This window comes from Triturus cristatus, chromosome 1_2, assembly GCF_964204655.1.
Source record: "Triturus cristatus chromosome 1_2, aTriCri1.1, whole genome shotgun sequence".
Classification (NCBI taxonomy): Eukaryota; Metazoa; Chordata; class Amphibia; order Caudata; family Salamandridae; genus Triturus; species Triturus cristatus.
The window spans coordinates 569,838,324-569,865,128 of record NC_140580.1 but is presented as its reverse complement, the minus strand read 5'-3'; positions in this window follow the sequence as shown (position 1 = coordinate 569,865,128).

Below are 26,805 nucleotides of genomic sequence, written 5' to 3'. Positions count from 1 at the left end.
GCGTGGCTATGTGAAAAAATCTGCGAATGCTGCCGCGCGCTGCGCATACAGCCCGCCCCGTACCCTACCCCCCATCAAAACCCAAATCCAGCCCGCCCCTGGCGCCGCTGCGCCCCAATAAATCAGTGAGTGTGCCTGTCAGTATGAAGTACTGTGTGTGTACTGTGTCCCGCGGTCCGCCCACTGGCAAGTGGCAACACAGCAACGCACGCACAGTTAACTGCATGCACCTACTCACTGTATGAAGTAAACGAAGGACTGCATCCCGCGGCTGCCATGATCACGACATAATTTATTATATTACACGGCACGGCAGGCAGCCTCAGGGCAGTCAGCTAATTAAGAGAAGTGAAGTCTCACACACAGCCGCAACCAGTCACTGTTAACCGCTGTGACTGACTCATATTGAACACGCTGTCGCTGAAGCTGCACAACGCACCGAGTACAGACGTAAGGGAAAATTTAAAAAAACATGTGACGCACGTGCAAGAGGCGTCATTTAAGTGCCGGTGCTAAGCACCGGAAAGCACCGGCACAAATTAAGCTCTGGTCTCCACAGTAGTGAATGGTCCTTCCTTTTCACATTCCCAGCTTCTGTGGAGGCCCGTCCGCCTCCGGGCCATCTTCTATTCCTGTAGCCTGCAATGAGAGCAACCATAGCGCCACCGATTGGCCATTAAGAGGTATCACACACTGCAGAAAAAAAAGAAAAAAAATCCTGCACAGAAACAGCCAGCAACACTGTGTAGGCTACAGTTACCTAAAGGGTCAAATCAATGCATCACAGCCAGTAGCAGAAGAAGGAGACAATAGGACATCAACACAGACTGTCTGTATTTCTAGAGGGGCACCTTAGGAAAGGACTGCCCAACCCCCTGACCAAGCATGGCCCAGCGAACAAGATGAGAAACAAAGCACCCAGGATTGAGAGCTACCAAGAGCCAAGCTAAACCCAAACAGCAAAGCTAAAGGTAGCAAGCCCACAAAGGGCACAAGGAGAACATGTGTTGCACACATAGAACCCCCAGTGGCTACTGACGCCACCACAAGTGAGGAAACTGCGCCATACGCCAAAAGGGTGAACGGTCACCACCCCAAAGGAACAGGAACAAGCATGCCAAACACCAGAACGAGGCATCTTAAAGAAGGACCAAGAGCACGGAGTCCCAAAGCTTGACTGCACGGGCAGGCACCCAGGACAGTGAGACCTCTCCACAAAGAAGCAATGTTGAAGGCAACAGGGAGAACCTCCACCACACCAGCGAAACTCCGCCATGGGCCAAAGGCAGTCGAGTGTCATCCCTCACACTGCCTCAAGACGGAGTTGCCAGTGACCCCAGACAGGCAAGAGGAGAGTTGCACACTCCCCATGCACACTCCCCATGGCAAGCTGCCACCGCAATGTGTGCTCCAACGACAGGCAACACGTGGCCGGATGCCAAATCGCACTGCAAGCAAGGAGCATGTCACATGAAGTGACTGACCCCGCCAAGCATGCCCGAATGGAGGCAGGAGCAGGCACCACTGCGGTGCAGGCTCAATGCGCAAGCATAACGCCCTCGAGCGAAGAGGTAATTTTACATCCTGAAAGAGGAGCACCGTGAAAATACCTGAGGAAGTGGTGGGGCCAGTGAATGGTCCACAAGGGGAAGGAGCATGTCCTTGTGACAGGACAGACCTGCCACAGGTCTGCAGCAAGCAAAGACAGTCCGAAGAACTGGACACGACCAGCGAGATGTCCATATGGCGCGAACATGACACATGTGGCAGGATGGATATCCCCTGACGAAGGGCCACCCGGGCCCGAAATGCATTGGGATGGGATGACAATTTAACTGCTTTCATTGTTGAAATTTACTTTATGAAGATAATTACTTTATACAGAAGCATGATCATTAACCAGGTGGGATGAAAAATGATTGAATACCACCTTAGTGTAATAAAATACTACAATTGGACTATAAACAAAAGTTGTTTTATTGGAATGAAGATAAACCCTTTAAATAGGAGCATCAGTAGTGCTTAAGGGGATGGACCCCAAGTAGGGAACCCTGTTTATTGATACATGTGGCAGGATGCCACATCCAAGTGAGGAACCTGGTCGGAAGGAGGGTAAGAGTGTGGCTGGACACCACGTAGCTTAGGAGAAGAGTGTGGCAGGATGCCACTTCGTGAATGAGAATAGGAGAGTGGCACGACGCCACAGGGTGAACAACCACCCCAGGCACACAAGAGGGGAAAGGAGAAGAGCAACAGGACAGAGGACATGTCCCAGCACTGGAGAAGGTGTTCATGAGCAAAAGCCAGCCACCGGTGCGCAGAGACATCACTGGAGACAGCTTCGCTGGAGTACCAACCGTAAGCCGCTAGCAAGCCCGATCTGTGTCCAGGCCCCATGCTTCACAATGCGACTGTCCACTCACCTGTCACTGGCTGCTTGGCCTCGATGGCACCCCATCTAGCAAGTGCACCTGCCAGAAGACAATTTAAGTGGCCACGAAGTCCCTCCAGTCCTCCTCACTCCACAAGGTCACGTAAAGCATGAGATCGCAGGCTGTTGTCCAACTGAAACAAAATTATTGTGTTTATCATCCAGGTGCATCATCTCCACCAAGAACATCTAAGGAGCATCACACCACCATAGTGGATCAAACACTCAAGACATCCGGAGCCCAACGAGGCACTCCTGGCGCCGTGGGAGGCTAGCCACCCAGGAACCTTCTGTGCGCCCCCGTAAACCTGAAGCCTGCGAAGAAGAGCATAGCCGACCATTGGACTATACACCCTTGTTCACGAGGCTTGACCGTGGCCCTGTTGGGAGTCCTACAGCGACCCCTCAGCGCGGCCTATGAAAGGCCCACACAGCCCACATGGTCACGTGGCAATCCAGGGCAAGTGCCTCAATGGAGTTCCTGTGAGAGGGGAATCCGAACCAGAGAGATACGGCGGCAGCAACTCCACAACAGGCATTGGGAAGCATGAAGGTTGCAGACGGAGACTGGTAATCTAAAGACCATGTGATGGAGACATGGAAACCTGAGTCCTAACCGCAAGAGCACTCAGACTCTGAGACACCACCCTTTGCACCACCCCTACGAGAGGCCAGCACAGTCTACGTGGTCCTATGGCAGTCCAGCATGAAGGCCCTCCAGGAGACTCATGTGAGAGGGGAGTCCAGGCAGCAGAGGAAAGTCTGAAGCTGCTCTGCCGGAAGGAACTGGGAAGCATCATAGCCTTTAAGGAAGGCCCTCATCCATCAAGGTCATCCTCAGGAGCCTGAACGCCTGCAAGAAGATCTCCAAAGCAGACTCCACCACCGCTCCAGATGCACCCCTATTTGAACTATGTAAATAGACTCCAACACCGCAAGACCAGGCCGGTCTGAACTACATCATCGAGGTGGACTAAAGCATCCTGACCATGCAGTCCAGAGCTCTAGCACCGCCCAGCAGATGACCTGAAGAGACCCATTGGTGCTGTGTATTGTTTGTTTTAAACTTTTGATTTGTTTCATTTTCATTAAAGTTTGGGAGGGATGTAGTGCCCTGCTGGACACGTTCTAGTGTTCAGCTTCCTGTTGTACCCACTCTGAACACCCACCAATCACAGGCGTCACCAGTCAGGGGACCCTGCAAATAAAAGGGGCCGGGCGCACGTGCCCTAGGCCAGTCCCAGTACCCCACTACAGTGTCAGTGTGGTCATTTCGTGTAGCACAACACTACACTGTTCCAGCTGTTAGGCTATATATATATATAGGCTATATATATATATATATATATATATATCATGTGATCAAGGCCGCATGTCTGGCAGCTGAAACGCGTCATTTGGACACTTGCTGCTTGAATAAATCATCATTTAACTCTCAACTTTGCCTTTGGAGTCTGTTTCCTGGTGTTGCGCCTTTCTTTGGATGGTGGTACCCCTGGGATCCTGTGGTGGAATATATATATATATATATATATATTCACTTAAAAAACCATAGGTTTCACACATGTTATAGTTAGGTGGATATTTCACTCGTAAAAAACCAATGAAATTCCCCCGTTATAGTTAGTTCAGATAACTATAACTCGCGCGCCCGCAATCCACTGCTGATGACGTCACATATTACATCACTCATGACATGGTCAGTGGGATCACTCATGACATCACTGATGACATCATCCTTGTGATAGAGTGGCGGCCGCGCGAGTTATAGTTATCTGAACTAACTATAATGGGGGAATTTCATTGGTTTTTTACGAGTGAAATATCCACCTAACTATAACATGTGTGAAACCTATGGTTTTTTAAGTGAATTTGCAAGGTTTTTTAAATGCTAATTCCTAACTATAACGTGTGTGAAACCTATGGTTTTTTCAGTGAATTTGTACGGTTTTTGAAATGCTTAGTTATGTATGTATTATTATTTTTTTTATATATTTATTTTACAATAAACTATGTATTAAAAAAAATAAAAAACATTTTTTGGGGTTTTTCACCGTGCGCGCACCCCCGCGATTTAAAAAAAAAAATTAAATGTTTTTTTCTGCCTTCGGGGTCCTTCAGGGACCCCCTGACAAAGGCTAGGGGGTCAGGAACTCTACCCTGCCCCCTTTTCACGTTCGCCACCTTCCTTTTTCACTCTCGCACTGAAAACAAACAAAATGGCGGCCGACACTTCCTGATTTCGACTGATTCAAACGTTGACTAACATGTAACCACCAATCAGAATTACGCTCGCGCACGTTAGGGTGCTCGCACGGTGCGCGCACGGTACGCGGCTATAGATATGCATGTGCTTTTAACTGCAATTTTCTCAGGAACTACTGAACAGATTGACTCCATATATGCAAAAGGCACATCCCTGAGCTGAGGACTACCTCTCTGCCAAATTTCAAGTAATTCTGTTCAGCCGTTCGGGCTGTACCTTGGACTAAAGGTCCCTATGGAAAATTACATGGGGAAAACGCGTTTTGGGACCCCCCTTTTTTCTCAGCCCCCGCTTGACAAATCCCCCCGAGACTTTCAGGGTAGGAGCGGAGCGGAGCGCCCCACCTATTTTGGAAATTTCGCGAGGATTCGTCAACCGGCGCCAAAGTTATTCCAAATAGAATGTTGCGGATTTCCTATGGAAACACGGTCCTAACTATAACTATCTACTGGCGACCGCCAGTAGATAATATATATCTATATATATATATATATATATATATATATATATATATATATATATATATATATATGCTGTGTGCATCACGCTCAGTGCTCTGAGCTGCAAAGTTATGCAACCTGCTGGTCACAGGTTTGAACCACCAATCAATGGAGTAGCATCACAGTTCAGCTCCTTGAAACCAGCTAACTTTCCAATCCCTTGTTAACATAGTGGGCCTGAGACAAAAAATAGGCCTGGGCACCAAAATAAAAGTGCCCACCGTTTCCGAACTAGATAGCTAAAAAAATGGCCAACATTTAGAAATCAGGCCAGTTTTGAAATTGCAAAGAGGCTTGTATGGGTATTTTGAAAGTTGTGGAAGACTGCATGCATTTGTGTTTGCTGCAGGAAGTGGTTGTGGTGATATCAGGAAAACTAACTGTAGCAACCAGGCCATCTGGTCATAAAATCGGACTAAGAACTGGCAAAAATCCAGCTCGAACACTCATCTGTCAGACCAGCCCTACAGGCACTACCTGATTGCCCTATAAGACAGGGCACTTGAATTATATGATTGTGATGCTCGGCGACTTTTGCATCCTTGAGGCCCATACAAGGGACTCAAGCCAGACTACAATGCAACTGAAACCCACGAATAGCCGGAATACAAATAGCTTGAATGCCTACACCCACTTCAAATACATAAATATTTCTTTACTGAAAATTCCAGCCATTGTTATTTCCATCGATGTCACCAGACCGTATTCGTATGAGGGATTATTATTCTATAGATAGATTTTTATATTATTAATGCTCTGATGTCAGATATAGGTTGTTCATGGTGGCCAGTGTCTGCATAGCATTCCTGAACCATTCCCAATATTACCTACACTGGCCTCCCCAGAAAAGCCACTACCAGAGTCTTGAACCTTCTGAACCAGGCAGCGAGGCTTTGCCTTTGATAGAGCAGAGGTTTTCCTCATACAAAATGGTGACAAATAAGAAAGAAATTACTGTGACAATATTTTACATGAATGACGACAAACGTGTGTTAAGCTCCACGTTTCTGGAAAATGACAAAATGCAAATTTGATTTAGATACTGTATCATAAAAGCATGCGATATGCTAGAATGAGTCTATATCATATTTACGTTTACTTAATAGATGTAAATTATTAACACTTTAACAATTCTGATCTTGTGATTAGAAACTGTGATAATAAAGTGACTAAGAGATTTTACATTAAAAATGAAATGTTCTATATGTTAGAAATAAATTGTATTTTATGTGTACCATGTACACTGAAAGTAACAAAAGAAAAGTCGGTGCTACACAAATTTTAGTTAAAGTAACATCTGTGAATCCTTTTATCAACCGTACTGATAGCTGTGTGCTCTGTAATGACATATACGCAGAAGAGATTCATATGTATCATTTCTATATTCCTAAAACAGTGACATTTAAAAACAATTATGAGTACCCTGTACTTACATGAAACAATTATGATACAATTGAAATGTTTAATTAATGCCTTTAGTTGTGATATTAATATTATTTGCTATTAAATGTGAGATTCATATTTTAGTATAATTCATCGTCACTGAACTTTATTTCATGTAGACCTCTAACCTTGCCTCTTGTCTCAAATGTGAACTCATGAACTGAATAGTGTGAAGCCTATGGGAACGTTTAGCAAAGTTGCCACTTGTGTTCAAACCTTTCATAATTTCCTTTCACATCTACAGCACAGTTTGACCGTATTTGCAACAAAACTGTTATATACTGGAACAGATGGTTGGGAATGAACTACTGGACGTTTCGAGAGCATGATCTCGCTTATTCTGAGAATCTTATTAATCATATGACTAAACTTATAATGGTTAAGGAAGCTACATAACATGAATCACTCAATGTTTCCAGATTGTACACTTTTTGTCAACTACATCACCCTCATCATATCGAAGACGACCAATGAGACAGAGTGGTTTGACATTCTTGATGATGTTACGGGGATGTTACCCTGGAACTCATGGAGTATAATTACACAGATTTTGGAACTGGACTGGTGCTCACATCCCTATGATGCAGCATTGAGGCTGACAACTTGGACATCCAAAGACAACGCGAACTGTGACGTAATACTGCGATCTGCTGCTTTCTGGTATGCTGGCGTAGTGGAACCTTTTCAGCTGAAAGGGTTCACGTCATGCTGCTGTAAATTGGAGGTTAGAGCAACGGACTGAGAAAGATATCTGTCTTGAATTAACTAGAACTGGTCACTTGGAACTATCTGAACTTTCCCTGGGGTTTGTATGAGGCTCAACTAATTTGCAATTGATCCACATGCTACTGTCACTCAAAATCTCTCTCGGCTGTGAACGATTTTTCCTCATCCTTAGATCTTGCAGAGTTGATATTTGCTGTAATAAACTTGTTTAGTTTGATTTGAGATCTCATGCCATTTGTTTTAAATTCTTTACCTTTGTAAATAGATATTAAACTCGGTTGTATGTCGGAACCACAAATTCCCTAACCACGCCTGCATTAACAACGTAGTCTTAATAACGACCACATCTTAACCATGCATACCTTTACAACAAATTTACTTGTAATGGCATAATTGGCAAAATCATATGCATGGTTAAGATTATGCCCTAACACCCGCCCTGAGTCCTAAAACCCAGTCACCTGCCCCAAGTACTACCCGGACCCCAGACCTAAAAGTAGCCCTGGACTAACTCCTAAAAGGGGACACCAGTGGACCACAGCCCTAAACACAAATTCTTCTCCAGCACTAAAAACACCCAAGTGCCCCTGTGCCCTAAAACCCCACCCTGAGCTCAAACCCCCCTGCACTGAGCCCAAACCCCTGCCCTGACCCCTAAATCCTTGACTCCGTATTTAAAAAACATCCCACCCTGGCCCTGAGCCCTAAACTACCACAGACCCACCTACCAGTCCAGAAAACTACCCCGACCCACTCCCATCCCAGAAAACTACTCCCGACCCGCCAGCCACCCACCCACCCTAAAAACAAAGCCCAGAAAACTACCCCTGACCCACCTCATCCCAGAAAACGAACCCTCTGCCCTAAACCCTAAAACCTTGACCCCATATTTAAAAACCATCCCTGCCCCCCACCCTGAGCCCTAAACTACCCCTACTCACCATCCAGCCCTGAAAACTACCCCAACCTACCCCGGCCCTCCACCCTTAAAACAAAGCCCAAAAAACAACCCTCGACCCACCCTACATCCCAAAAACTACCCGACCCACTCCCAGCCCAGAAAACTACCCCGACCAACCCCCAGCCTAGAAAACTAACCCTCTGCCCTAAACCCTAAAACCTTGACCCATATTTAAAAAAAACACCCAAACCCCCTACCCTGAGCCTAAAACTGCCACCGACCCACACCCAGCCCTGAAAACTACCCCCAACCCACCCCCAGCCCACAAATCTACCATTGACACCCCAGCCCTCCACCCTAAAAACAAAGCCCAGAAAGTTACCCTGACTCACCCCAGCCCAAAAACTACCCGGACCCACCCCCAGCCAACAAATCTACCATTGACCCATCCCAGCCCAGAAAACTACCCCACGACCCCACCAGACCTCCACCCTAAAAACAAAGCCCAGAAAACTACCTCGACGCACCCCCAGCCCACCAAACTACCCACGACCTAACCCCAGCCCCCACACTAAAAAAAAGGTACTCATCAGCTCACTTGCGACCCTCCGCCCAGCTCACTTCTGACTCGCAGACTAAAGCACTAACTACCAAGGACATCTGAACCACGCATATGCATTAACCCTGGGCATAGTGGGCGTAGTGGGGCTATGTGGAGCATTGCGTAGTGTGGCCAAATCTACGCACACTTACGCGCTTCGCGTAGCCCCACTACGCGCCGCCCGCCTCCCACCTCCCGCCCGCCCTCATTTTAAAATAATTTAAAGTATTTTAAAAGTAAGAGAAAATGCCTTACCTGCGGTGCGGCGTCCCGGGGCTCCCTCTTCCTGGTTCACGGCAACTTCTTCTCACAACGCGAGAAATGCGCATGTGCATTTGTGAGAAGAAGTTGCCGTGAACCAGGAAGAGGGAGCCCCGGGACGCCGCACCGCAGGTAAGGCATTTTCTCTTACTTTTAAAATACTTTAAATTATTTTAAAATGAGGGCGGGCGGGAGGCGGGTGGCGGGCAGCTCTGCTCCGCCGCGCCATGTGCGTAGTGCTGCCTGCTACGCCTACTTCGTGAACCGCGAAGCAGGCAGCACTACGTACACTCCGCGGAGCACTACGCCCAGGACTAATATGCATGGTAAAGGCATATGCGTGGTTTAGATCTCCATGGTTACGCCTGCTGTGTTCAGTCATCCATAGTACAGACTACGTGGTTTAGGCTGTTTCCCTACTAAACTCTGATATTTAAACTAAACTTTACTGATTCTAACTTATTTTATACTTGTTGGTAAATCTTACTAGATATACTTTAAATCTGAATATTGAATTACCTAAACTTTGCGTAAGAACAAATTGAGTGTAGTAATTACCTTATTCCTGTTCCTTATTTGGTAATTGCTCATCCTCTCAATATCCTGTCCCTTTCAGCACAAACCAAGATCCATCAGAGGACCACGTAAGTATGGTGGTAGTCAGAAGTCAAATTAATGAATAAAATATAGACTAGATAAAAGAAAAGAAAGATTTCTGGGCCCAGTGTGTCACGCTAATACACCTTAATTTACTCTAGAGAATTTATTCTCAATGAAATTTGATAGCAATCAGGAAGAGATTAAGATGCTTAAGAACAGCGAAAAGGACCTTAGAGATAAACTAGAATCCCTTGAAAACAACGCAAGAAGGAATTATGTTAGAATTCTAAATGTTCCAGAGGGCCTTGAAGGGGGGCACATTAAGGCCTTTGTAATTACCCTTCTAAAGGAATATAATATGGATGTCGATCAAACTACACTATAAGAAGATATACAAAGAGTCCATTGTGATCCTTTTGTGTATCGTCCGGGCAGAAAAATGGCAAGAAGGATTCTAGTGAATTTTAAAACATACTCTCTGAAAGAAAGAATCCTTTCTGGAGCTTTAAAAGTTGGATCGTATAAAAAAAATTATTGTTTTTTTCGTATCAGGTCCGATATCTCTCGTACTACTCTGGACAGGCAGTGGGAGCTCGGCAGATTTATCCAGGAACTAAGAGACTTGGGCGCCACTGCAAATATAAGATTTCTAGCATCTCTGAGGGTCATGAGAAACAACAAAATGTACAACTTCAGAGATCCAAACAAGGTGAGGAACTTTATAGAGCAGATCACGGCACAATCTGTATAATATTTACCTAAAACCGACCGCCATGGTGAAGGAGAGATCATATGAGGTATCAATAGTATACCTCTAGTTAGTAGGGAGGGTTCCCCTGGGTGGGTGGGTAGGGTTACACTTGTAAAAAAGGCAATCTTAAAAAAAACCTAAAAAATAGAATCACATTGGGTGGGGGAGCATGTGGGAGAAAATAAAAAAAAGTCCTCTTTTGTCGTTATTTTCCTTTTTTGTATGTTTTGCTTGCTATGACTTCATGACTGCCTGAGTTACCCTGGTCTTTCTTGGTACATCAATTCCTTTTATGGATGGCCCGGATAAACCTAGGCCTTTAAAGATATTAATGTGGAATGTCAACGGACTTAGGGTATGTTCAAGAAGGAGGAGGATCTTAAAATATTTGAAGATGAGCGATTTTTAGGTTACTCTTATCCAGGAATCCCATCTTCTTAAAGAAGAATGGTCTGAAATTCTAAAAAGTCAACAATGGATTGACCATTGTATATGTACTACGCAATCTTGCACAGTTAAAGTTGTGGCTATTTTATTTAAAAAATCCTCTCAAGCCTTTTTAGGAGATATCGTGGTAGACCCCTTGGGTAGATGGGTAATAGCCAAGGCAAATATTCATGGTGTATGGCTCGTCTTTGTTGGATACTATGGCCCAAATTTGGATGACCCTATGCCTTTATGTACCTTATTCTTGAACTTAATAGACTTAAATGAACCTATTATTTTGGGAGGTGACTTCAATGTCTTTTTAGATCTAGTACAGGACACAACCTCTAAGTGGGCTTCTGTAGCTGCACCCAAAATGAATAAAGCTTTGAAACACTTAATCCAAGATATAGGCCTCATTTATATCTGGAAATGTATGGGCAGAGGGGGGGAAAATTCACTTTTCATAATAAAAAACATGGACATCGATCCAGGGTCGATTTTTTTCTGGTAGATCCTGCTATTAGCAACAATACCAAGAAAGTCACTCATATCCCAGAACATTTAACCGATCATTCTGCGGTCTGACTTGAGAGTCTGTTCAAAGATACCGTACCAGTGCGGCGCTGGACTTTGAACCGAACTTTACTTTCAGATATCTCCCTAGTTGATAATCTGAAAAAAGCAACAAATTATTTTTTTTCTTTTAACCTCGACTCTGCTCCCTTAAACAAGGTGTGGGATACATACAAACATATCTTAGAGGTATTCTTTAAGTGTATCACAAAATAAAAAGGTTAGGGAGGAAATCAATTCCTTAGAAGTCCCAATCAAAACATTACAAGGCAACATAGTGTATACCTCAAACATAACAACTAAATCACGGTTAGAAGGGGAGCTGATAAAGGCAAAGGCAAATTTAGCAGATTATCTGGAAGCCAGGGTAAAATGGAAGTGGGAAGCCAGCAGACTTGCCAACTATGAATACGGGGAAGGGTGTGGCAAACTTTTGGCTTGGAAGACTATGGCTAACCAGGCTAGAAATTTCATTAAAGAGTTAAAGTGCCAAGTCACTGGGAATATTATCTCTGAGGATGAGGAGACTGAACATGCATTTGTCCAGTTTTTCCAGGACTTATATACAGAAGATATAGCACCTAGTAAGGATCAGATAGAAGTGTCCTTTCGGGATTTAGACCTTCCTTTCCTTAATGAAGAAACTAAAAGTGAATTAAAGGCCCCTACTATAATAGTAGAAGTCTATAACATAATAAACACCTTAAAAAAAGGGAAGGCTGCAGGGCCGGATGCCCTCCCCATTGAAATCTACACTTTACTGAAAGAAGAATTGGCTCCAATTTTGCTCAAGCTTTTTAACTCAGTTTTTAATCGAAATCAAGACCTTCCTCCTTTGGATCTTGCCACTATAATAATTCTTCTTAAATCTAATAAGAACCTGAGGGTCTGCGAATCGTATAGACCGATCTCACTCCTAAACAGTTATTAGAAGGTATATACGCAGATTCTCACTAAAAGGTTGGCTCCTTGATACAGCTGGTAGGCTCCTTGATACACAGTGACCAAAAGGGCTTCATAAAGGGGAGGTAATTGAATGACCTGACGCATGAGTTACTTGGCACAATAGATCTGGCCACAGAATTTGGCAAAACCTTGACGGTTATGACATGTGATGCAGCTAAAGCCTTCGATAGGGTCAGCTGGCCTTTTCTCCAGAGGTGATTCAGTGTTTTAATCTGTGACAAACTTTTGTATCAGCAATTAAGGCTCTCTATAAAAACCCGATGGCTAGAGTGCTGGTCAATGGGAACCTCTCTAAACAACAAAATATCGGTAGGGGTACTAGACAGGGATGCCCTCTTTCTCAACTACTTTTCAATCTTTACATTGAACCATTGGCTATCAAATTAAGAGCATGGGGGAACAAATTCCCTTTTTCAAGTAATGGTTGGGAAAATAAGATTGGTCTTTACGCTGATGACCTGATGATTTTTACGGCCCACCTACATTTGTCATTACCAGCTATTTGGGAAACTTTAGAGAACTTTGGGAAAATATCTTGTTACGCTGTTAATCAACAGAAAACCAAGATCATGCAATGGAACACAAACTACCAGGGCTATCTAATGTTATGTTATGTTATGTTATGATGAATTTGTATAGCGCACGTACACCGGATTGGTTTCTTGGCGCTTCTTGAGTAGGTGATGGAGATATCATGTTCGGTGGGTTAGTCGAATGCCTGTTTGAAAAGCCATGTTTTTTGCAGTTTACGGAAGGTCGTAATATTAGTACAGCTTTTAATCTCTAGGGGCAGGGAGTTCCAGTACCTGGGGCCCAAGAAGGCAAACCTGGAGCCACCAAATCGTTTCTGTTTGAAGAGGGGTATTGTTAGAAGGTGCAAGTCAGTGGATCTCAGATTCCGGTTTGGAATATATCTAGTAATTAAGTTATCAATGAATTTTGGTTTTTTTCCATTCAAGGATTTAAATATGATACAACCCACCTTAAAGGCGCATCTCTGGGATACTGGTAGCCAGTGTAGTCTCCTAAGAAGTGGGGAAGCGTGTTGGTGTTTATTTTCCAGCAGAACCAGCCTAGCTGCCTGGTTCTGTATCAATTGTAACCGGTAATTGAGATAGGCTGGAATCCCGAAATATAAGGAGTTGGCATAATCAATATGCGAGATCACCATGGCAAGAATGGCTTGTAGTTTTGCTTCCTGAGTTAGGAACCGGCTGATTTTCTTTATTTTCCTCAGTTGGAAGAAACAAGTAGATGACACCGAGCCTATTTGGGTTTTCATGGAGAGATCATTACAGATAGTAACTCCTAAAGTTTTGGCATGCTTGGAGGGAGTTGGTGGTTGTCCCAGTTCCTTAGGCCAGAAATTGGGACTCCAGTGATTCAGTGAGCCACCTGTGAGGATCAGTTCAGTTTTATCTGGGTTAAATTTCAACTGGTTGCTGTTCATCCAGTCACGGATGAACAGCATGGTAGCCTGAAATTCACAGATGGATTCTGGAGAGTCATTGATAGGAAATATCAATTGAAAGTCATCTGCGTAATTGAAGGTTTGAATATGTTTTTCTTTAAGTGCATGAATCAAAGGGAGGAGGTATAAATTAAAGAGATGGGGGGACAGAGAGGATCCCTGTGGGACTCCGCAGGTGTTTTTGATCATGGGAGTTGAAAAACCACCAAGATATACGGCCTGGGATCGATCTGTTAGGAAGGATCTAATCCACTCAAGAGCAGTGCCTTCGATACCCGCATCTCTGACACGGTCGATAAGGATGTTATAGTCGACCGTGTCAAAGGCTGCGGAAAGATCCAGCAATACCAATGCTTGAGGGAGACCCTTATCAGCCTTTTCTCTCAGGGTATCCAGCACAGAAAGTACTACTGACTCGGTAGAGTGGGCTGGGCGAAAACCCGCTTGATGGGCATCCAGATATTCGGATTGCTCCAGGAACGCCGACAGATTTTTGGCTACGTGTGCTTCAAGTACTTTGGCCAGATAAGGAAGCAGCGAGATCGGGCGATAATTAGTTAGCGTTTTAGGATCTGCTCCTGGTTTTTTTAGGAGAGGGATAACAACCGCTTCCTTAAAAGTCACTGGTACCTGACCCAGTGTGAGTGATTTGTTTAGAAGAGTCATAGCTGGACCAGTGCAGATGGTAAATGCTTCCTTTAATATCCGGGGAGGACAGCAGTCCCTTGGAGACCCGGACTTTACTTTGGCCAATAGGTCCTTAAAATTTTCCTGGTTTATTATAGGAAATTGTTCAAGCTTGTGTGGATTTGTGGGTTTTTTAAGGTATACTGGGCTTGGGCATAGAGGGATGTTTGATTTAATGGTTTTAATTTTCTCAATGAAGAAATTATTTAAGGCGTCACATAGGGATTGGGACGGAGTGGGTTTAATCGTTACTCTGTCCGGATTGGATAATTCATTGATAATTGCGAAAATTTCCTTAGACCGGTTGGTAGCGTTAACGATTTTGGATGAGAAGAATTCGGATTTAGAAGCCAGTATAGCTTTTTTATAAATTCCCCGTGCATTTAAGTACATGCTTTTGTCATCGGGTAGGTATTTGTTTCTCCACTTCCTTTCTGCATGCCGCAGAACGAGTTTTAGATTCTTTAATTCGGGGGAGAACCGTTTCTGGGCCTCGTGGCGACGAATATGCGAGGGTTTTTTGAGAGGAGCGTATATATTACTAGCTGTCAGCAGCCAGTTTGTAAGGGCATTCTCGCTCAACTCGATAGAGGTTTGATCAATGGGAATGGTGTTGGCCAATGATTCCAAAAATGAATCTTTATTGATGGTCCTCCAGCTCCTGCGAGCTTCGAGATTGAGAGGTGTCATTTTGTTCAGAGTAGAGATATTTATAGAAAATTTGACAAAATAGTGGTCAGACCAGACGCAAGGGGTGGCCTCTAAATTTGTTAAGGACAAATTGCTGGACCAAACCTGGTCGAGCGTATGCCCTTTGATATGTGTGGCAGACAAGATATGCTGACTTAAATTCAGTCCGGTAAGCAGATCCGTGAGTTCCACTGAGTGTGGTCCCTCTGCTGGGTCGTTGGCCCAGTAGTTAAAGTCCCCAGCCAACAGAACTTTTGCGTGGTTTGTTACCAGGTGAGTCATTTGTTCGCTCAGTCGTTTAGGAAACTGGGGCATGTTCTGTGGTGGTCTATAAAGTAGAACCACTACTAAGGGGGTGAGTGGAGACTCTAATTTCAGAACTATATTGTCTGTTTGAGGTATATCTAGTGAAGTAAGTTTAGTGAATTTAAGGTCTTGGTGTATAATGGCTGCTACTCCACCTCCCTTTTTCCCCTGTGGTCGATTGACTTGAAGAATGTAATAATCATTAGGTAATGCTGCTAGAATATCGGGGACGGAGTCTTGTGTTAGCCACGTTTCAGTTAGAAGTAGAATATCTAGGTGTTCATAAATCAGCAAATTGTAGATATCTAGTTGATGTTTTGGCAGGGAGCGGGTATTCAGGTAGGTAACAGAAAGAGATTTTTCTTTTGTTGTTGCTTCAGGTTTAGTGGATATCCCACTATCTATGGGTTGTTTGAGTTCCACAAAGGAGGACCTTAAATCCCTTAACCCGTTCCTGTGTATTCGGTTCAACGTGCGATGGTTAATTCCAAACTTAGTACAGTGGAGCGTTTTTAGTTCAGCCGATGAGTAGGTTAGACGTTGGACATAACGGGGTGCCCCTTGCCCCTGTCGGCCGCGGACGGGCGCAGACGGGCTTGCCTTTAGCGCGCTTTCGGCGCGCTGTCGGCGTGCCCGCTGCGCGCGTCCGCTGCGCTCCCTTACTGCAGGCGGCATTAGTAGCCGAGTTCAGCCTTGGCTCCTCCCCCCACTTCCCTGATTGGCGCTTTAACGATAGCGTGTACACCAGGAGGTGAGTTGGGCCAGCGAATGCGATGTGGTTTCAGCGCGGCGGTAAGCTTTAACCAATGATTTTAAAAAGTATGGCAGTTCAGCTAGCAACAATGCATTTCTCAGTTTCAGTTCTCAACAGTTTCTTTTTAAAAACAATTCAACAGCGAGCGCAGCAGAGTAACGACTAGCGTCACCTTTTCTCAAGTAATAGTTCCCTCGCTGTGACCGGCATTAGTAGCCGAGTTCAGCCTTGGCTCCTCCCCCCCACTTCCCTGATTGGCGCTTTAACGATATCGTGTACACCAGGAGGTGAGTTGGGCCAGCGAATGCGATGTGGTTTCAGCGCGGCGGTAAGCTTTAACCAATGATTTTAAAAAGTATGGCAGTTCAGCTAGCAACAATGCATTTCTCAATTTCAATTCTCAACAGTTTCTTTTTTTAAAACAATTCAACAGCGAGCGCAGCAGAGTAACGAGTAGCGTCACCTTTTCTCAATCAGACAAAATCAGACAAAACATCAGATATTTAGGGATTGAAGTCGTCCAAAACCTGGAGAAACTAGCAAAAGTGAATTATTTTTATTTGGTCACTACTAAAGTAAAGAAACAGCTTCAGATATGGAATTCTTTACCCCTATCCTTTTTAGGTACATCAAACCTCTTAAAAATGTCCATTCTCCTTAAATATACTTTCTTATTTAATACTATCCCTTTAGAATTTAAGAAGGTGTGGATAAAGAAAGTACAACACCTCTTTTCAAGCTTTATATGGGGGGAAAAAAAGACCCAGAATTGCGTGGAAAAAACTTAGGGAGAAAAAGGAAAATAGCGGCATAGCAAGCCCAGACCTCCTCCAATATCAAAGAGCTTTTCACTTAAAACATTTCAGGCAATCGTTAAAGGATACCCCTGACCTTTCTCCACTTTTTCGTGCACTTATATTTGGCTCACCAGATCTATATAGTTTTTTTCTTTTCAAATTTGATGACCCCAAATACTTCAAAAAAGTGAGACTAAAGATCCTTCAGGGGGCATGCAAAATTTGGCATCAAATAAGAGTGTTGCTACAGATACTGTATTATAGCCACTATGCGCCTATATGGAAATCAATTGGTACACCCGTCTGTCTACAAGATGTTTTTGCAGCACCCATGAAGGAAAGAGGAATTCTTTGAAGGTGCAGAACTAATTTCTTGGCAAAGAATGCAGGAGATCTCGGAGAGATCTGTCTCTAAATTTAAGTATTACCAATTACTAAGTTGGGCCAAAATGCCAAGAAAAGGGGGAATGGGCAACCTGTTCTGGGAATACAAAATCTTCTTGTGTCCCCTTGCACGAAAAGAGGTATCAGAATGGTACTGGATGCTGATACAGTCCATGGAAGAAACACAAGCCTTATTAAAAGCGTTCTGGGTGAAGGAACTGCTGGCGTACGACCTCGACTTATTATGGCAAGTATCTTTATCCTTCCTATGGTCCTGTGTGAAATCTGCCCCACTAAGAAAAAAATTATCTTTTCACCATCCACAAGGCATATTGGACATCTCGGAGATTGACAAAAATGGGGTCCCAAGCTGTGAAGAACTGTCCAAAGTGCGGAGAAGTAAACGCAGACGAAGCACATATGTTCTGGTAGTGTCCTTCCATCCATCTCTTTTGGCAAAAGGTAGGTACGATGCTTTTGTGAATTGTGGGCCAATTAGTTAAGGTGAGCCTGGCGTTGGTTATTTTTGGGGTAATACCGGTTGAGGAAGGCAATAGGATATCGTGTAAAGCATATAAAGCACTCATTTTTATTTGAGTTCTTTTGGCGCGTAGAGAGCTGTGTATTAAATGGATTTTTCCTATCCCTCCTGTCGAAAGAGAGTGGGTAAACTCGGTACAAAGAATAGCTAAATTAGATCAAGTGACTCAGAACACGAAAATATTTTTTTTTGGGCGCTTGTGGGGCAATTGGTGTAAGGTAGCCTACCCCTAAATTACTTGCCTCTCTGTATCCCCCTTTTTTTTAATGCGGTTTTCTCGAATTAAATGTTTAAAATTTGTGTTATAATTTTTTGCCAATCTGTTATATTATGGTTTATACTTAGTCCAATGATTAGCAATCAGAAATACAGGTTTTTTGAGTTTACAGGGGATTACTAAAGAATGAAGGCATCCTTCCTGGGGCATAATCTGTAAGTACCTGTATAATTGGAGTAAAAGGTTGGGCAACAAGGTATAGGGAACCCGGGATGTGATCCATCACCTCTTTTTTAAGTAGTGACCGGGTACCTCCCTTTATTAAATCGAGACAGCCCGAATCCTTTTTATATCTCCACTTAAATATTGATTTGACAAATGAGGACTAGAAAAAAACAAAAAAAAGAGAATTTATTAGGAAAAAGGCCCTGTATGCACACAGAAGCTGGCATTGCACTATGCACCACACAGATCCATTTGCTCAGTGTCTGCTCATCAAGTCAACAAATGCCCTTTTAAAATGATGAAACACAGAGAAAGATGCCAGGGCATATGTATCAAGCCCTTTTCCCGTTTGCAAACGGGCCGATTCTCAGAAACGGCCTGTTTGCGAACGGGAAAATGCCTTTTGGGATGTATCATCCCAAAAGGCCATTGCAAATTAGAGTATCGCAAAATTTGCGATTCCCTATTTTGCGATTGCATTTAATGAATTGCAAATTGCGATTCCTTAAATGCGATGTAGAAGGCACCTAAATTGTGTGGATTTGGCATAAGAAATCGCAAATTACCACCAGTTTACAGTTGGTGGTAATTTGCAAATTCTTTGAAAAAAACACTTTTTTGCTTTTTACAAAGTGCCATGTGGCACACATACAGGCCCGTAGGGCATGTAGTGTGCCACATGTGCATACATGCACATTTCAGAGGTGCAACAGGGTGTCCTTTTGGAACCCTTGTACCCTTGACATTGCATGCGCATTTTGCGAATACCTATTGGGTACTCGCAATTTGTGCACGCAATTTCCATTCATTCCTATGGGCCTCTTGGCCCATAGGAATGAATGGGAAGGGATTCCTTAATTGCGACTCGCAATTTGCAAGTTGCAATTAAGGAATATGAAGGAATCACAAAATATTTGCGATTTTTTTATTAAATCGCGTTTTGCGATTCTCAAATAGCGATTCTCTAAAAATCGCTATTTGGAAATCGCAAAACCTTTCATTGATACATATGCCCCTTAGATTCTGAAATTCTCTCAGTTCATGCTTGGGATCCAGGCCCTCCTACATGCGGTTCAGGAAAACTTTTAAAACTGAACTATTCAAACTTGAATTCAATAGACATAAGTATTCTGTAGCTCTTTAGATAATAGATTATCAAGAAATATTGAGGATAGCCCCTTGCATTCAATGACAGGTCATGGTGGTTGTAATTGAGAATGTGGCTATTATATTACATATATATTATATTAACCAACCATGACTCACACACAAATTATTGAATAAATGTTTGTAAATTCCAAATCTTGGCGTATAGGATCAGGATTTGCATTATGAAACGCAATTCCACTTATTTGTGCATAAATATATACCAAACTGGCAAGATTGCAAGGAGAAAGCAAGGGGTGTTATAATTTCAATTTAAAGTCCCCTTTATCAATAACACCAATGGTGGTGGCATCTCTGATAGCATGTGTTCTGCCATGTGCAGTACATTGGAAAGAGTAATACTTGCACTGGTAATCATAAGTAGTGAATTTTAGTGCTCTTTAGGTCTTGCGTCACAGACATAGCATACCTTCAAAATAAAGTTTTTGATGATTCTTTTTCTATAAGACTAGTTTTATTCACACGAGTAAAGAGCCATAATATCCAACTCCATTTTTTCAATGATTTGGTGTATTTTATAACTCACACTCACTATATTCTTCTACGCATTCTCTTCAGAATAGTAACAAACATAATTAATACTTTATAATCAAGATATAGGCAATTCAAGATATTATTTAACCCGAAAACATTTAATTGACTTTGGCTTCTCCCTGTAATGTCACTCTCTGGCTTTAATTTACTGTAATCTCACTTCGAGAGCTCTGTGGACTTGTTTCATCATTTAAGCCTACTTTCTATGTGTATAATGTCACCCCTGGCAAAATCATTTATATTCTTATCTTAGACCTCTGTTGTTTTAGTGAGTTTCTTTGGTTGCTGTGGTGTGCCTTTGTTGTGTTGTGTGGTTTTGTGTTGCACGTTGCTGTCTAAAAAAAGTATTTTGCTCTTGTGTCATGCTCTTCATATTGTCAATGATGCAGTTTTGATGTATGGTGTTACTGCTGAGAGTTATGCTACACTGTGTAGTTATATTGTTGTGTTGTGTTATTTGGCTGTATTGCACTTTTACAAATTAAGACAAAGGGGCAGTGGTATTGGGGGCTTTGAAGGGTTAATATTTTGTGTACCTTGACCATAACATTTGCGAATTTGTTTTTAACAGGACCGGTCTCGGAACCAAAAGCAGCACTGGCAAATTTTGTCAGACCAGACCTCATAACAGAAGTAGCAAGCAATCACAGCAAGTGAGTCTCACAAGGAGGGTTTGAAGAAAATTGCAAATATAGTGCATTTTACATCACATTTTTCATTACAGACCCTTGTCCGATCATTGAATGAATGGATTGAGATTTGAGACATGGTTGCATTGCTCAATGAATAGATGAATGAATGAATAGTCGGATGGGTGAGGAGTGGGTGGATGAATTAATTCAAGAATATATGACAATGATTAAAGACTTTCAGATACATGGATGAAATGGTCTCAATACATTGACCAATGGTGTGTGTTCTGGTTTTCATTTTAGCTTCTGCATTCACACATAACCTCCATAAACGCTACCACCAACAACCATTATGAAACATATATTGCCCAGATGTATTTAACAAAATGTGCTGATCTAGAGACTCAAAGAAATAAACACAAAGGATAAGCTTTGATCTAAAATGGGAGAGAGAAAGAAATAACCATGTAATGAATTAATTGAAAACATGAAACCAGGAAACACTGTATGAATCCCAATTTCCACTTGAACACATTAGGGGCCATTATGATAGCGGGCGCATCGCCACCGCCTGGCCAGCGGTGGCGATCCGCCCACCATCACATCACAATTTACCCCCCGCCATATTACTATGGTGGGGGTACCGCAGTGGACGGAAAGTCTGTCCGCCGCTCGGCAATCGCCACGATTGCTGGCCGGGCAGAAAAAGCCCATATTATGATGTATGCGATGGTCATGCCTGTCCATGGCGGAGACTCCGTCTTGGAAAGGCATGCGGGAAATGACTCTGGGGGCCCGTTGCATGACCCCGGGGGGTGGGCAGTTGCACTAGGACGGTACCTATGGTACCCCCTTCATTGTCATGCACAAGGTGGCAGGCACCGCGCGGCAATGCACAACATGCCTCTTTGGCATTGCGGCGGGTGCTGCTACAGCACTGCTCGCCGCAATGTCAAAGATGCGGGATGCGACTGCCAGGGTGGCGGTCGCATCCTAATTGGAGGTGCAGGACCGCCGCACCCCTGGCGGCCGGTCCCAGCACCCCTAGGGTGGCGGGCAGACCAAAGTCCGCCCGCCATTCTAATGGGGCCCCTAGTGTATTCCCAGGTAAGAGGAGCACCCGATACATTAAATACATTTAGTCATGTGGACCTAAACAACCTCTGTACATCACTCAACAGCCCCAGATCTTGTCCCATTTCCTAGGGCAGCTCCTACTCTGAAACACCACTTTTTCTGCTGCACAGCACCAGTCCAGATCTTCACTCCACTCGGTGACATTTGGTGGTTGCTTTGCTCCCCATACCCTTGCTATATTCTAGGGGTGGGCGGAATTTGCGGAATTAACCTTCGCAAATTATCGCGAGAATGTTTAAAATTATCGCAAACAAGCAGAAATATCGCGAAGATGCGGAAGTTTTTTTCCGGCATGTTCGCGCGATTTTCTGCATGGTTGCGGGTCGCCAACTTACCCATGTGGCTGCTTGCGGGCGCGGCCATCTTGTTTTGAGTTGTTCTCGCGGTGCATGATCGCGAGAAGAAAGACGTGATCGCGCGACGCATGACGTCACTGCGGGCGCGAACTGTCGCGAGACAGCGCAAATGGCTAAAAACAATACAACATCTCATGGAGAACGCGACCGGATCAAGAAAACTTGTCGGCGAACGCAGGGATTCAGGTAAGGCGATCGCGCGCGCGCGAGAATGTATCATTTTACAGCGCGAGCAAGAAACAAATTATCGCCAAGCTGCGGAAACCGGAATTTTTGACATTTTCGCGCTCTCCGCGGAACGCAAAAATGTCAAAATATCGCAATTTCCGCGAACGGAACGAAATTTTTGCCCAGGCCTACTATATTCCCTTTTGCCACCAGGTCTGTTAACATAAGCCAAATTCTAACGTATCTGGGCCGTCTCTCTTCTCCTATCATGCATAGTATATGGCACCTGGCTTCCATTGGGACTTCCTGGCCCACCACTTCTACCATTCTCCATATTATTTCTTTCCAGTACTGTTGGATACGGGGCAGGCCCATAGTGTGTGAAAAAAGGTGCCCCTTTCCCCACAACCCCGTGTACATGCATCGGTGTCACTACGATCCATTTGGTACAGGAGCGTCCTAAATGTATAGGATGTATGAAGTATAAGTAGCTGTATAAGATGAAATCTTGCCCTTATTGCTACCTCCCTAGGGCTTTGTATCACTTCTGCCCAGTCATCTTCCTCCATGCTACTCAGGTCTGATTCCCATGCCTCTCGGAGAGCCACCAGTGAGTCCCCTGTATTGTTCATTATTTGTTTATAGATGAGGGAGAAACCTTGGTAGTCATAGGATCTAGTAGAACCCTGTCAGATATGTGACACTGCAGTGCATGTTTTAGCTAAATGTATCTGTATTGTTCCGAATAAGGCATTTTGTATTCCCTTTGTAAGTCTTCAAACTCAATCATCCTCTGCCCTCTCCACACATCTCCCAGGCAGTCTATCCCCTATAATCCACATTTGTGCAATCCCTGTAGGTCTCCAACCTCCCATAGGAGGTCACTATCCCATAAAGGAGTTATTTCTGTCAACTTCCTTTTCAAACTCAAAAATGTGGTTTCCTCTTTCCATATCTGTATCCTCTGCTGAGTATGTGATGGTAGCTGAGTTCCAACCTGCATATGGTATAGTGCTGCTGGGTGACTTCTCTGCCCCATCGAGTAGTGTTCGACCCTGTAAGCGGGTTCTTCTCGTCCCATGAAGTCCCATTCATTGATTTTGACTGGTTGTGCTGCCCAATAGTACTTATGTATGTCTGGGATTGCTAATCCACCCTCAAAAGCTCCCCTCTGTAGTTTGAGCAGTTCTATTCTCGGGCTTCCCCTGTCCCATAAGAGAAGTCTTATTTCGCAATCTATTTTCTGAAAGAAGTCTGGCGGGACCCTGCATGGCGTGTTTTGCAGAACGTATAGGAGTTGTGGCAGTGCTATCATTTTAAACTGCGCTGTCCGTCCTATCAGAGACAGTGGTAGCTGTCTCCAGTGCACCACATCCCTTCGGAGCCTTTCCAGTTGTGGACATAGGTTATCCTCTAGGAATTCATCATCTGTTCTAGAAAATATTATTCGCAGATACTTGAACTTGTCTTTGACCACAAAGATACGAGCGCTAGCTGGTAGAGCCGGAACAGGCCCGGCTATCACATAAAGTAGGGATTTGTCCCAGTTTATTTGGTAGCCTGAATATCCCCCGAACAGATGAAATATATGGAGAATGCGACCTATCAATGACTTAGGGTTTGCGTTGTATAGCAGTATATCATCTGCATAGAGGGATATTTTCTCATCCCATCCATCCGCTCCCGATAGCCCCCTTATCATCGGGTCACCGCTGACCCACGCCGCTAGAGGCTCCAACACCAATGCGAATAGCATAGGAGAAAGTGGGTAGCTCTGATGTGTACCTTTATGTAGGGCCACTGTTTGTGACTTCACCCTTACTCTGGCCAATGGATTTTTGTACATAAGCTGGACCCTGGCACAGAACTTTGGACCGAATCCAGACTGTTACAGTGTCGCAAAGAAATACTGCCATTCGATGCTGTCAAACGTCATATGGGCGTCCAGCAACAGCCACACTGAGTTTTCCTCTGGCCTTTGTGCTGTGAGATGTATAACTCCGTTTAGCCATCTTAAATTGAGCCAAGTGCTCCTGTGCGGCATAAAGCCTGATTGATCAGGGTGCACTATGGACGTTATTATCTTTTGCCAGTACTTTTGCCAACACTTTCACCTCCATGTGTAACAGCGAGATTGGACGGTAGGAAATGCAATCTGTCGGGGGGTTAACTTTTTTGGGAATTGCCAAAATAGTAGCTAGGCATTAGTCATCTGAGAGGCTACCTTGCTCTAACACCTCCCGGTGCACATCTAGTATGTACAGGGCTATCTCTGACGCCATTCTCTTGTAAAGCTCAACTAGAATATCATTTGGTCCGGCCGCATAGCCCGACTGTCGAGCTCCGATGGCACGCCTTTAATTTTCCACCGTTAAACCCCATCTAGTGCTTCCCATGCTTCCAGGAATAGCACCAGGAGTCTAGCATCTCGCAAGAGTTCAACGCAGTCAGGACCCATTCTTTCTGAAGTGGACATGCACTGTTTCTCGTAGTGTGTAGCAAAGGCAGTGGCTATCTCTTTCCCAGTCCTACATGTCTCTTCATCCGGGGTACAAATTTCCATCACCCAATTTCTTGCTTTGTCCCACTTATCTAACCAGGCCATCAATTTATTAGCTTTATCCCCAACCTCGAACAGCAGTGTTGAGTTGCCCTGGCCTTCTCTTCCGCTATGTCTCTCATTTCCTTCTGCCTAATCTTGATTTGATGGTTAACGTAGTCAGGTAATGCCTTTGTGTCTCTATTGAGTGTTTCAAGTTTGACCAACTCTGCCTCTATGGTGTCATACCGAAGCCTCTGTTCTTTTATTTTCACCCCGGGTATGGTTTGCACATGTCCTCTAATCACAGTTTTATATGACTCCCACAGTACACATGCTGACTCTACTGAGCCCACATTATCCTGATAATATTGTTGTGTCCGTTCCCTCAGTTTGTCTTTAGTTTGTTTGTCCTTAAACACCCCTGGATCTAGGCGTGGTGCTAGAGTATTGTCTCTAGTTGGCCCTATCATTCGTACCCCCACTGGCGAATTATCTGGTATGTCAAGCGCTCTATGTGCTGCTCCTCTAAACCACCCAGCTTTGGAGGATTGTGTCAGTAGGTAGTCCAGGTGGGAACATCCCCATGTGATGCCGAGTAAAACGTATATTGCCTGACCTCTGGATTATGTTCCCTCCAAAGATCACTAATCCGAGACCTTCAGTGAATGCTCTCAGAGGCTCTGTTCCAACTCCCCTGTCTGAGGTCGACAGCCGGTCTCTGTCTGGGTCCATTGAGGCGTTCATGCTTCCACCCATAATCAAAGTGCCGCTCGGCATGTCTTGCAGCACCGCCGGAAAAGTATCTGCATGCAGTTATGGTGGTATGTATACCGAGCATATGTTGATAGTCTTCCCTTCCCTCAGCCCGGTCAGCGCCAGATACTTAACCCTTGGATCACACCAGATCTTACTAGGTATGAAGGGCAGTGTAGCTTGGGCCAGTATCCCTGTTACCCATGATCCCGATGTAAATCCCGCATGTGCGAGGAGTCTATATCCGCACCAATCCAGCCCTACAATTATTACCCTTTAGGTGTGTCTTCTGTTGGAGTACTATATCTGGAGTGCGTCACCTTAGATATTGCAGTACATTAGTGCACATTATTTTATGCCCGAGGCTGTTTACATTCCAGGTCATAATTTTCAAATTGGTTCGGTCCCGAGAGGGCCCCAGGTGAGGGCTTACATGGCTCGTATATGCACCTGGTCTAAATGCCATCTACTTCTTATTGGTGACTGTGGTGACTCTATCCCCTATCCTTCTAACAGACTGTCTTGTTTTAATATAATGGTAAACCAAATTACAACAAACAGCTACAAAATCACACCATCTCGATAACTGTAACTTAACCCATAACCCCCAATTCCCCTCTACCTTACTACCCTGCACTGTGGGCTCAGAACCTCCCATCACCCCAACCTGGAGAGTGCCTGTCGCCCCATAACAATAGCACCAAGAATTGGGCAGGCTAAAGCCTCGAATGGTCTCGCCCGCCACCCCCTCCATTCTCCTAAGACAGGTATAGTTTCACATTGTCTCACTCGCGTAGCAAGTAACTACATAGAATAAATTCAATACAAAAGGCAATGTCCACTTAGCTGGCTAGGCAGGTGCAGGCCTCCCAGTTGTCTAGGCATCTGATCTCGGTGCCATCTGCTAATGTGTCCCTTAGACTTGCTCAACAATCCTTCACTCTTTGAGTGGTGGCTCCGTCGTCCATGGAGGTCCCTCCGCCAGATCTGAGGCTG